At 40.6% G+C, this 12,237-nt stretch overlaps 1 protein-coding gene across 1 annotated transcript in view; it reads left to right on the plus strand.

Moving 5' to 3' along the window:
* Window positions 1-12,237, plus strand: part of MPPED1 (metallophosphoesterase domain containing 1) — a 60,221-nt gene that overhangs the window by 1,751 nt on the left and 46,233 nt on the right. The window contains exon 2 of the mRNA XM_026054290.1: window positions 6,062-6,191. The gene's annotated coding sequence lies outside the window, so the exon portion shown is untranslated. The remainder of the gene's footprint in view (window positions 1-6,061; window positions 6,192-12,237) is intronic.

Raw genomic sequence — 12,237 nt, forward strand, 5'->3', positions numbered from 1 at the left:
TTTTTTTTTTTTTTTTCCCCCTTTGCTGTCCCTTTTCTTAATTTAAAGTAAAACAACCGCAGGAAATACCTGTATGAGTTCACATGAAGAAAAATGTCCATTTTAAAGATACATAAATGTTGTTGGTAGCCTAGGGCAAACGCATCATGCCCTATGTGAAAGCCTTCCATTAAAGCGATGTTTGTAAGACACTTGTTTTGGTGTTAGTTTCCGATGCCGAATGACAAACATGAGAGAATGCAGAGATAAAACTGACACTCTGGTCTTTGTTTAAACAGGTCGTGCTTTTTATTTAGTTCTGTGTGCTTGTTACAGGAGCTGTCAGGAGGAATGTAAAGTGGACTTGAGTTCGGATTTGCCATGCATAGCCTATTCTGACATTGATGTTTCTGCTGTTTGTGGTCATATCTGTTTAATTGGATTTATTATAAGGAACTAGGGAAATTGTCGGGGTTATGTCCCGCTAGGAACTGAGTGGGACCAGATCTGCTTTCTCAGGTGCAGCCTTCCTCACCTGAAGAGAAACATAGGAGGGAGCCCCACTTTATTGTAGTAGAACATGTGGAGGTATATGAAGAGGTTACTATTTTTTAAGTCAGCTAGAGTTTTGCCAATGAATTACAAGGAAGCGGACTCAAATCCCATGAAACCAGGTAACGCTTAGTTGATTTTCCAAGCAGTTTCTTTTTTCCAGACATATGGAAACAATGAGAAATAAGGAACAAAACAAATGAGTTTATAACTGAGAGCTTTAATATTTTGCACATAAGGCAATTTTAATCTCACGTGATTAATAAACATGGTAAGATGAAATCAGTGCAGTCTATTTGATCTGGCTGAACCTTGTTTTAAAGAGCAAGTGAGCCAATTTAAGGACACGTGTGTAAGGTAATCTGAGGGATGATGATCCCTGGTCCAAGTTACTGTTATGTATTAGACTSTTACAACATATAGTTTGAGGTCTCAGAAAAAGATTAAGTACAGTGCTGTCAACTTTAATCCACTTGTTCTGGACTGTACACCAGGCTAGATTCAGGAATCGTTGTCCATGGGTGAAACAGGTTTTTTGTCAGAGTATGTAAAAGCCAGGTGGTCTCCAGTTACAATTTCTAACTTAAATACATGTTTTAGGTTATGTTTCAAAATGTAAGCAAGGCTAGTAATGTAAAATCACTTGGAGTCTCCTTCTCTGGAGATCTTCCAAACCTGCCTGGATGTGACCCCTTGCCAWGTGCTCTAGGTGTCTCTGCATGAGCAGAGGGGTTGGACTAGATAGTCTCTAGAGGTCCCTTCCAACCTCAACCGATCTGTGATTCTGTGTGACAGTTGTCCTTCGTATTCCTCTTGGAATATCATCCTTGGAGCCTGCTATTGCAAGTAAAAAACTGCTTGAGCAGGAATGCAGATTGACAGTCTGATATAAGATATGTTGTGCAAAGGAGCAGAACTGTTATGGTAGTGACCTGCCACCTTAGAGACCACCCCTAGAGGGGAACGTGTAGTTTGATCTTTGCCACTGCTCAGTGCTTGACCTCACTGTTCAACAAGCTGTCAACAAGTGTGCCAGTTTTGCTGTGTTTGATATGACAGTGGGAATTATGTTCGGATTAACAAGTAACTATCCCCGTCTATATGTAGTAACTTGCAGTCACAACTGATTAGGGATTCATTACACTAACTTAAATACAAAATGTTTAACACTGCTGCATTCAGTCACTATTTAAATAGCCCAAATCGTGTTATCCACTGTGGGAGCAAGATTGGGTCTGTAATGTCGTTTAAGCACACTGTATTGTGTGTTATGGAAAGCCTTGCTCATACTGCGGGAAAAGAATTGGTTAGCTTTTTCAAACCTCTGTTTTCAAAGGTATGTGTGATACATTTCAGTTTGAAGTATCTGCTCTAACTTGTTACATAGTTTTAGTTTATACATTTCTTCCAGTTGCAGGTTTACTATATATGGCATATGCATCTTTTTGAGAGCTATTTTTTTTGTGCAAAATTCCCATTTGACTTTTTTAAGTTGTGGTCACCTGCCATACAGCCGTTGGAACTTGCTTTATGGCAGATGAAGGTCTTGCYGTGCAACCAAAGACTGAAGCCAGCAGAGCAGCTGCAGAAGCAGCCTAAGAAGGAGGTGATGGTTACRGATATTTTTGACTGTTTTTTCTCTGCCTTTTCCTAATTGGCTGTTTTGCTCTAGCTCTCTCTGCCAGCTTTCACAGTCGCTTCTCTTGCTTGACATGCTCTCTACCTCAAACGTTCAGCGTGCCACTTTCTTTCTTACCGTCTTTTTCTTCTTCTCAACTACTCCATCATATCCTACCTTCTCTCTGCACTTGTCTTTATGGAGCTAATCCTGATTAACCATTCCTTTTCTGGAAAAGAAAATGGAAGAAATATAGTGTTTTGCCATGGCACCGATTATTTCTCTGTAGTGCTGAAATATTTTTCCCTCATTTCCTTTGTTTGATTTCTGCAGACTGTAAAYTCTTTGGGGCAGATACTCAGTGATTGCACTGTGCCTACCACAATTTGCTCCTGGATCTCAGTGGGTCTGTGAGCTCTCAAATAACAAAAATAATAAATAATTACAACATTACTTTGACTTAGTGGACAGACACTCTTCCTTTTTTGATAGTAAAAACTTAAAAAAAAAAAACTTTAGAGCTTATCTTCTGCTCTTTCTAAGGTGTATCTCAGTTTTGCCTCTCAACACACCTACTGAAGCCCTTTGAGTGAGTAGTTTTTGGTAAAAGTTCAAGATATCTTGCCTAATGCATAGAGGAGAGGATGAATTAAAACTCAGCTACTGCCAGTAGTTAGCAATGTTGTGCCTTAAAAAAAACTGAAATAAAAAGTGTCAGTTTAAAGAGTTTCCAATGGAAAATTTGGATTTGGAAATACCCCTAAAAATTGTCCCACTTTCACCAATTTGATCAATTAAGTGGTAAGGGAAAAGAAAATCAAAAAYGTGTAGTGGTCTCATTGGGATAATTTGGCATTTCCCTCCAAGATATCTGCTCATTTAGATTTCCATTTACTTTTTACCCACTTAATTTTTTGCCTTTGCTGTAGCATCTTTGGGTTCAAATGACAAGTTGTATTCAGCCCAAATAACTTTTCAAACGAGTTCTTCAAGCCTGCACAGCTCAGCAGTGCAGACAGGTGTGAGCAGCTGGTGGCAGCCAGTGCAGTCACTGAGTGACCAAGCGGTCGGTCACGCGTTGGGCGGCTCCTGAGCAGTGTTGTGCAGCGCGACCGCTCCCGCCTGCGCTGGCCGCGCTGCCGTGGGTAACGTGCGGCGGTTGACTCCATGAAGCTGCTGTTCGAATCCTGCTTCCCTCCTGGGCAGCCCCTCGGGCATCAGGGAGAGCAGTGTGTGGAAGTGGCCCTGTGCTAAGGCCCTGTAGGGCTGAATCCTAGTGATGAAAAAGTGGCAGGATCCMGATGAGGTCTGGAGAGCATCCAGAGGGGCTTGACCTGAGTCAGTCCCCAGCAGGGCTGCTTGTCTGGGTCTTTCCCCCTTTTATCTTTCCTCTSTCCTTCTCTTTGAAGGAGAAGGTGTTTAGCTGCCTCTGCCTCCCTGTCCTGTGAACCTTTTGGGATGCATTTGTGTGGGCATGAAAAGGGGGCAAACGCACTGACTCGTTCTCTGTATTAATGGGATGACCTGGAGGATTCCAGTGGGGACAAATGTAGCTAAATGATAGAAAGGGGTAAACAGCGTAATTAATAGGGCAATATACTTAATTTTCAAAGTTTTGTGTCTGAGAAGAAAAACGCATGTCTTAAAAAGATTTACACCATTTATTCTATAATTGAACTTCAGCCCTTAATAAAAAATGATGTGCTGATCTCAACAATTATCATTATAGGTATACTTACGGCTGTATTTAACTTTCCACCTGTTATATTATGTATCCTTGTGAGCTTATACTCTGGCATTTCATTCATCTTGAACGGCAGAAGTGGATAGATAGCCAGTTGTATTTTTCTGTTCATGTGTATTAACACCGAGATATCTGCCTTTTAAGTATGGTTAGATTTGTAATGTTAGATTTTTGTCTGAAGCAAGAAAAGATTGGCAAATCCTTGCCAGACTAAGAGATGCTGCTTAACAAGCGGGAAAGGCTGCAGGCTGCTTTATTGGGAGTAACTTGCCTGGTACGAGGCAACATTTCCCAGTTCTTACTAACCTCCAAGTATGGGAGCACTGCAAAAATGCTCTGCTCAGCGTCAGGCTTTGCCATGTTCTGATACAATTTTGGTACCTGAGCAAACAGGYTAGTCCATGGGGGATGTATTCTGCTCTCTGCTAGGCGTGAGCAACCAATTGGGCCTAATTCTGTGCATTTACATGCAATTTCAGTAGAGCCCAGTTTGGATGGCTGCTGTGGTAAGGCAGTGGATTTGACCCGGGGGAGATTATACAAATGAAACCTGGAAAATAAGTGTTTGGTCAGTTGTCACAAAAGCTGAAAAAAAAAAAAAAAAAGAAACAAAACTCTGCAGCTATAAATTTGAACCAAGCCTTCATTTCTTAAACATGTAATATATCCATACTTACGTATTCGTTTTCTAACTAAATCATATTTCATTTGAAAAGATTCAAGAGCTGAATCAAATGGCAGGACCAAACTGCCAGCTGAGATGATACACAGTCAAATCACCACAGCCCTAATTTACTCCTATGAGAATGTCCTTTTTTAGTATTTTTTTCCACATAACCTGTATTTTTAGGTATTTTTCCTCAGAATGGGTATTATCATTCTGGGACTTGTAATTTTTCTTGTATAAATGTATACCCATGATTTGCAGTAACATAACAGATTCTGAAATGCTGCTGGAGATGAAAGTAAATTTTTTAGAGTGAAGAATGAGTTTTGTGGCGTTCAGATGTTTATTTAAAATTTCCTTCCCTAGAGGTAATTACTTAAATAGATTAGCTACCTCTGCAGGTATTTGCAGATAAATATGGGTAATATTGTGCCAAACAGTATATTTTTGAGGGGAGAGACTTGGTTTTACCTAAGAAAAATGGATCAATTTAAATATTTTATCCAAATACAGTGTTTTCTATGTTCAGGCAAGATCACATATAGGATTATAATAAAACATTTAGCCTTGAAAATTGCTCAGTGTATTTGTACATCTTAAAGTATTGCAGGTTTAAGTCCCAAAATGTATTGGTTATATTGTAAAATGAAAGTAAAGGTAAAAACAAGTATTGGTAGTTTGTGTTTATTTTTTAAATTGAATAAATGAACAGCTTTCTATATGGATGAGGATTTAATTTAGAAAATGACACTAATGAAATAATGAAACAAAATTTTATCTCTGTAAAAAGATTCAGTTACTGTAGTTTTGGGATGTATTTTCCCAAGTATGTATTTTCCCAAAATATATAGGGAAAATTAATAAAAAAATAATTTAGGAATTAAGAATATAAAATTAATTCAATCATAATTTAAAATGGGACTAGCTAGGAAGGTTTCTAAGAGGTATCCATTCTAAATCAGTACTGAGTTAGATTTCACAGGCTATTACTATTGTAATTTTAGGTTTTCCAAATTCATTCATCTGGATACCTGTTTTTCTGGATGCCTGGTCAGAACTTTGGCATATAGTAGGTAAAATATATATGTTGAGGAGACTCCACAGAGAGGAATGTAAGGGCATAGTTCCAAAAGACAGTTTATTTATCTCATTTCCCTTCTATACTACTTGCCATGTCTATATAATCTTTTTGTGACAGTTTAAGCCAACTAGTGTGTTGGTGTTTTTTAAAAATAAAGCAACAAGAGAAACATGTATAATATTTATATTTGAGAGCAGCACAGGAAAATAATTTGAAGAAAAGATTAACTTCATCGAAGAATTTTGTCATAACGTATTTGACAAGTTATTATGATCAGCAGGGGAGAACAATGACGTGTGCTTTTTTCCTTGATGAGAAATAACTTAGGGGATCTTGTTGTTGTTTTCTAAGGTAATTATAATTAGCAAGAAATAAGAGGTCTTATTTAAATCGCTATTTTTTTTTCACCTTACAAAACAGCTTGTTCGTTACCCTGTAGATCTGCAGTAGCAAATCTGATATATACGGCGAGGCACTGAAGTGTTCATTGATAGCAGAAATAGAAGTTCCTAAACAGAAGAAGATAGATCTTGCATTTCTTCCCATTGAGGTCAGTATACATACATACATTGTAGGCGTACAAATAACACAGAATTATACCCGCTGGTTTTGGTATGTGAATGGGAATAGCTCAGACTTTCTGACAGAAAAGATATGGCCATAGCATTGAATATTATTTAACTGATAAAGGTTAGCAAAATCAGATTCCTTAGCACAAAAGAAAATAAAAGAAAAGAAAAAATAATCTCAGAATCTCAGACATGTATGTTTTAAAAAGATCCTCCAAAGGGGGCCCCTTAATAAATTATGGTGATTATATGGTTCCCTTAAGCAGACTTCTTTAAGTAGCATCCACCAAGGAGAGCTGGAACTGAGAAAGGGGGTGCTTAAGGTCTCTGTCAATTACACCTGAAACAAAGGTTTTTGAAAATGAGGTTTTATAGCATCGTGGAGAATATGGGCTCTTGCTGCCCAATGCGAATTGTGAAATCCATGGTAAGAGGCATTTGTAAAGGTTTTATTCAGATTTTTGACCTTAAAGCAACTTGACAAACTCGTATAGCAGTATAGCTACATGTTGTGCCCTGCAAAGCAGATGGTGCAATATATTTTGCCATCTCATGGCACTCAGTGAATGAATTGGTGAGTGCATTCCAGTTTTCAGTGGAGATGAATCTACATTACAAACCTCACCCAAATTCGTACATTTATTTGCTGTTTAAAAACAGTGATTTCTTAGAATGTGTGGCTATGGAGTTGGAGCTGCCCTTCAGTAATGTTTTCTCTGGATTAGGTCTGAGACACAAAGGCAGCCCAGGGAAATATGCCAGATCTAATGTGTGTGCCAGCCCCTCTGTGTGTGCTCTGTCTGTTCTGGGGATAGAGGACTTCAGGCTTGAAGGCTGTCACCCTGGCACGTTTCGCGAGAGCTAAACTGACATTTAGAAAAGCTAACAATCTCAAATGCCGCACAGCTTCTGTAGCTTAAGTGGGGTTAGGTTTCCAAACAGAATTTTGTAGATTGTTAAATTCATAATGTAGAACTCCTGAAGTTTGTAAGGGTGATAAACACCTTGAATGAGTCCACAGATTATCATGCAAATATCCTCAAGGTGTCTGTTTTTTTTTTGTTAGTTTGTTTGTTTTGGATATTTTTTAACACTTTTTTAATTCCCACTGACACTGATTGCAGGTACATAAAGCATTTGCTTTGGCAAAAGAGGGCTTGTAAGTGCCATGCTATAAACTGTAGCTGTATTTTTTTTTTAATGCAATTGCAAATGTTGCTGTCTATGACAAATTATATTCCTTTAGGAAGCCTAATGATTCTATCAGTAGAAGTGCATATGATCAACCTTAGTACCTAGAAGCATCTCGATGACATTTGATTACGCTGCCTTCCATGTCCACAAGTGTGTTAAGAGCATTCAGATGCCTCGCTGTCAAGTGAATCCAATGCAGTCTGCTAAGGGAAGACTCAGTGGATGTGGTTTGCCAGGATTTGCAGTCTGTTTCTTTCAGAAAGTGAAGGGGAGGAAGAGGAGAGTGTATCCCTTTGGAGAAGCGCTCTGCTGCAGAGCGATGTGCCTGGCGCATCCATTCCYGCAGAATATTGCCTTTTTAGGAGGGCTTCAGGCTTCGTTTCCTGATGGCAGAACTGAAGATAGCAAACTAATTCTATTGATTGGTTTCTAGCTGGAGTCTCTAGCTGGAGTGTGAAACGTGTATTTTAGACAGCAAAAAGACATTAGAGGTTTAGCCTGTTTATCAGAATAAGTGCTTGCTTTAGTGGTTCTAGTATATTTTGGGGAGAGGGAGAGTTTAAATCAAAAATATAGCATTTTTTTGATAATTTACTTCCTAGAGATTATAGCAATGTTACTATAAATGTTACTATAAAATTTGGAACCATTCTTGCAGAAGCCACTGTGTCGTGTTTGTTTGTTTAATGAAAGGATCTGCTTTTCCATATAAAAGATGAACTGACAAGTCGCAGAGAGCAGTTTCTTCTCAGTACAGGGGAAGATCAGACCTATGGTCCTGACCAAACTCTGGGTAGGGTTTCTGGTTAATAGTGTCAGTGGTTTGCACAAAAAGTGAATGTGTGACTGTGTCATCTGTAACAGATTCTCACACACTTCTTTGAAGTATTTTACTGCTGCTATATCATGGGCTTTTCCTGAAAAAAAAATACAGTTTTGATGATTTATAGCTGCATGAAAAGATCTTTTTTATGATTTCATTTCTCCATTGCATCCTCAAATCCCAGCTTGTCAGGCTCTGTGAAAACTCCCATCTTTTCTGTAGCATCTTTGCTGCTGAGCTAGTACCAGTCTTCTCTTCTTTCCTCTTGCTGTCTCACAATTATTTGTGCAACTGCTGCTCTTCAATTCTTGCCATGGTGCCTGGCTCTAGCCAGGTCGGGCGCCTTGCCTTCAGTTTTTTTCACAGCCTTGCAAAGGTCATTGCTCAGCAAGTTTCTTCTTAGCAGTTTCATTTCTTAATTTGTGTCTTCTTTGTGTTGTTATAACGATAACATCATTGTTTTCGTTATTTTGTCTTGGTTTCATCGTTATTTCAGGTGATATCTGCTTGAGCCGTGGTGTTCTCAAGTCTAAGGTGCTTATTTAATTTCACTGGAATCACTATCAAAATTCTCAGTATTGTCCTTGGGCTGGAAACAGAGTAGATGACGGAGGGCACTGTAGAGATCAGTAGCCACGGCGAGAGACCATAGGGAGAAAGGGAGAGAACTGCAGGATGGGTGGACGGAGAAGAACAGAATCTGGGGGCGAGGAAGTGAGATTAATGTAGAATGCTGGCACGAAAGGGAAAGAAAAAAGAGAAACAATAGATATAAAAAGATTGGAAAATCCATGTAAATTAGATTCCTGTGAATATATGCCTGTGTTCAACCACCTGCCTAGCCCAGTAATTCCTGAGAAGAGGTGGCATAATCCAAATACTGTATGGCCTGACCCAAAGCCTACTGAGGACAGTGGAACAATGTCTGTTTTATACTTTAGACTGCAGATCAAGGCTCTGTGGACATTTGAACAGACTAGAGAAAGCAGCAGAAAAAAACACGGAGAACATTCCCGAGATCAGTAAGAAGATGGCTTAGCTGATTTAATAGCTTTTGCTCAGTCTGTGATTGTAACAGCCAGGTTTGTGATATTTATTTTAGTATTCATGTTCTTGCAGTCCTTTTTACATTTCTCTGTTTTTCCCTGGCAGACATCCCGCAGCTCCATAAGTCTGGGGGAAGAGGGTGGTTAGCATGTTGTTGCTGTGGGGATTTGAGTCTTAATGCTCTATGTTGGTAATATTGGGCACATAATTTTAAAACTTGCACGCTATAGCAGCAGGTAATTATTTCCCTGCTGCATTTCACACCCTGGTTTGGGAAAAGAATTTTCAGATTATTAAAAGAAGAAAAAAAGTTATAAATTTGGGGAGTATTGGAAAGGAAAACAGTGAGAGGATAATAATGGATGTCAGTCTGGTTATCAGTCAAGCTGGAAAGAGACAGCTTGTTCTGTCGAACACCAAGAATGTTCGTAGTGAGCCAACCACTTATGCAGGAAGGCAACCCTAGACTGAAAGGTAAGGTTCAAAGACATCTGTGTATGTTTCTGAAATGAGCTTGAATAAACCTCCCTATTGAATTATGCTTCCTGATTATGTATGTTACAATATTCTGATTTTTGTCTAGCACGAACTGTTTATGTGATTGCTATTTATTCTGTTTTATATGGCAGGAGCTGGTTCTTTGTTTTTTGTGTTTTTTTTTCCTCCTGTCTTGCATGCTTTTTATGTGTCCAGGGTTGACATTGTGTGCCTGTCATTTGGCAGAAGGCTCAGCAGTTCTGTGGCATCTTTTCTTCCTTCCTTTTTTTTTTTTCCGTCTTACCTCAAGTGAGACATGTTGCCTTCCCGTCTCCCACATGTTTGTATGGGGAACTTCTTGCTGAGTGCCTGTGGCTGGCATGCTCGCAGGCTGGCCCCGCGCCGTGATTCACACCCGCTGCCGTGTGCAAGCAGAGCTCCCGCTTCCAGGGGCTCCCCACTGCTGAGCGGGGCGGCAGCGCCCGCTTGCTGGGCCTGGCTTCTGTTGGCCAGCTCCGCGGGAGAAGGGCTGCGAAAGGGCTGTGAGACAGCAAGGTAGCCGTGAGGCAGCAGTGCCCTCGTGGCCATCAAGGCCCATGGGATCCTGGCTGCACCAGGAGCAGGGTTGCCTGCAGGTCGAGGGAGGGGATCCTGCCCCGCTCCTCAGCTCTGGTGAGGCCGCACCTGGAGCATTGGGGGCAGTTCTGGGCTCCCCAGTAAAAGAGGGACAGGGAACCTCTCGAAAGGGTCCAGCGGAGAGCGACAAAGATGATTAACAGACTGGAGCATCTATCTTATGAGGAGAGACTAAGCGAGCTGGGCCTGTTCAGCCTGGAGAAGACTGAGAGGAGATCTGATCAAAGTGTATAAGTACCAGAGGGGAGAACGTAGGGACGATGGGGATCTTGGTGGTGGCCAGGGATAGGATAAGGGGTAATGAGTGCAAATTGAAACAGAGGAAGTTCCACCTTCATATGAGGAAGAATTTCTTTACAGTGAGGGTGCCAGAGCCCTGGCACAGGCTGCCCAGGGAGGTTGTGGAGTCTCCTTCTCTGGAGGTCTTCCAAACCCACCTGGATGCCGCCCTGTGCCCCGTGCTCTGGGTGTCCCTGCTGGAGCAGTGGGGTTGGCCTAGATGATCTCTAGGGATCTCTTGCAACCCCAACCATTCTGTGACTCTCTGACTGTAAGTTTGTGTTGGAAAGTGCTGTTTTCCACTGGAAAGAGGAAGCAGAGCATGAATGTGGATATTGGGATACTTGACGACATCCACTGTTTCTGCAGGAGGTTTCACATCACTTGAGAGAGGTCACAAAGGACAGGACCCAAAGAGTAGGCTGGCAAAAGTCATGTTCTTCGCTGTTGTAAGCACTGAGCCCAAATGGAGGTTCTAGGTCTTACTGGGCAGTGCCTTAAATCCTCATAACTGCTGTTCAGTTGTGTGTAAAATGAGCATAATCTTTGAATTATAAAACACAGGTAGTTGCTTTAGGTAGTTTGATGGCCCCATGTAGAGCTGCAGAATCACAAATTATTAATCAGACTGTGGAGTATTTCTAGAAGTCACCGGTTCCAACAGTTTCTTTCAAACAGAAGTAGATCCACGTAGAACAGCTTGCCCCCTATAAAGGGTCTGACCTTGCTCATACAAACTTCTTTAAAAATGCATCATTTCATGCAGGAAGCTCCTCAGGGAGGGTTCCTCACATCTGCCATCTTAATTTCTTATTTCCTAAATGCAGCAATTTGTACTCAATTATTCTTACAAGGATCGTGCTCCCTTCCCTCTGCTCTCGCTCATTCCATTTTGCTCCTTCGTAGCCTGAACACAGCATTGGAGAATGTTTAAAATCCACAATTTTCTTTGTTGTTAGYATTTCCTTACCAATCATTTCTGGGGAAGAGCATGAAGGAATCTGCTCTTTTATTCTCAGACTGTTTTCCAGCAGGTTTTCAGTGATAGCAAGTTGTTGTCAATTTACAGCCATTCAGCAAGTAAAATGAGCTGAATCTCTCATTCTGGTTTTGTAAAGGATAAATTTCCTCAAAACGAAAATACACTGCCGCTTCTTGGAGCACTTGTGATCTTTAGTAGTTAGGCAAGGGACTGAAGCTCAGATTTTTGAAATTGCCTGGCTGCTTGCCTCCCAYTGGAATTGAACTGGCCCAACATACCTATAAATAGCTTTAAAAACCCCTGCGACTATGAAGACCTTCCCCATCTATCATTCTTGGTACCATCAGACTGGCAGTAAGAAACATCAGCAAGGTCGCATGAACTTGTTCTGCTTCCCAGAAACTGCACCTAGTTAGTGAATTGCTGCATTCTAGCATGGTTTTTGAGTAAATGCATTTACTTTTGAAGTAGATTATTTGTGTTGGGCAGAAGAAAAGAGCACTTGCTAGCATGAAAGTAAATATTTAAGTTAGACAACTTTTAGAAAGGATGCAAAATTATACTGTAAAAATACCCAACCTTATTGCCT

This window comes from Nothoprocta perdicaria, unplaced genomic scaffold (assembly GCF_003342845.1).
Source record: "Nothoprocta perdicaria isolate Ctin4 unplaced genomic scaffold, notPer1 scaffold_120, whole genome shotgun sequence".
NCBI lineage: Eukaryota > Metazoa > Chordata > Aves > Tinamiformes > Tinamidae > Nothoprocta > Nothoprocta perdicaria.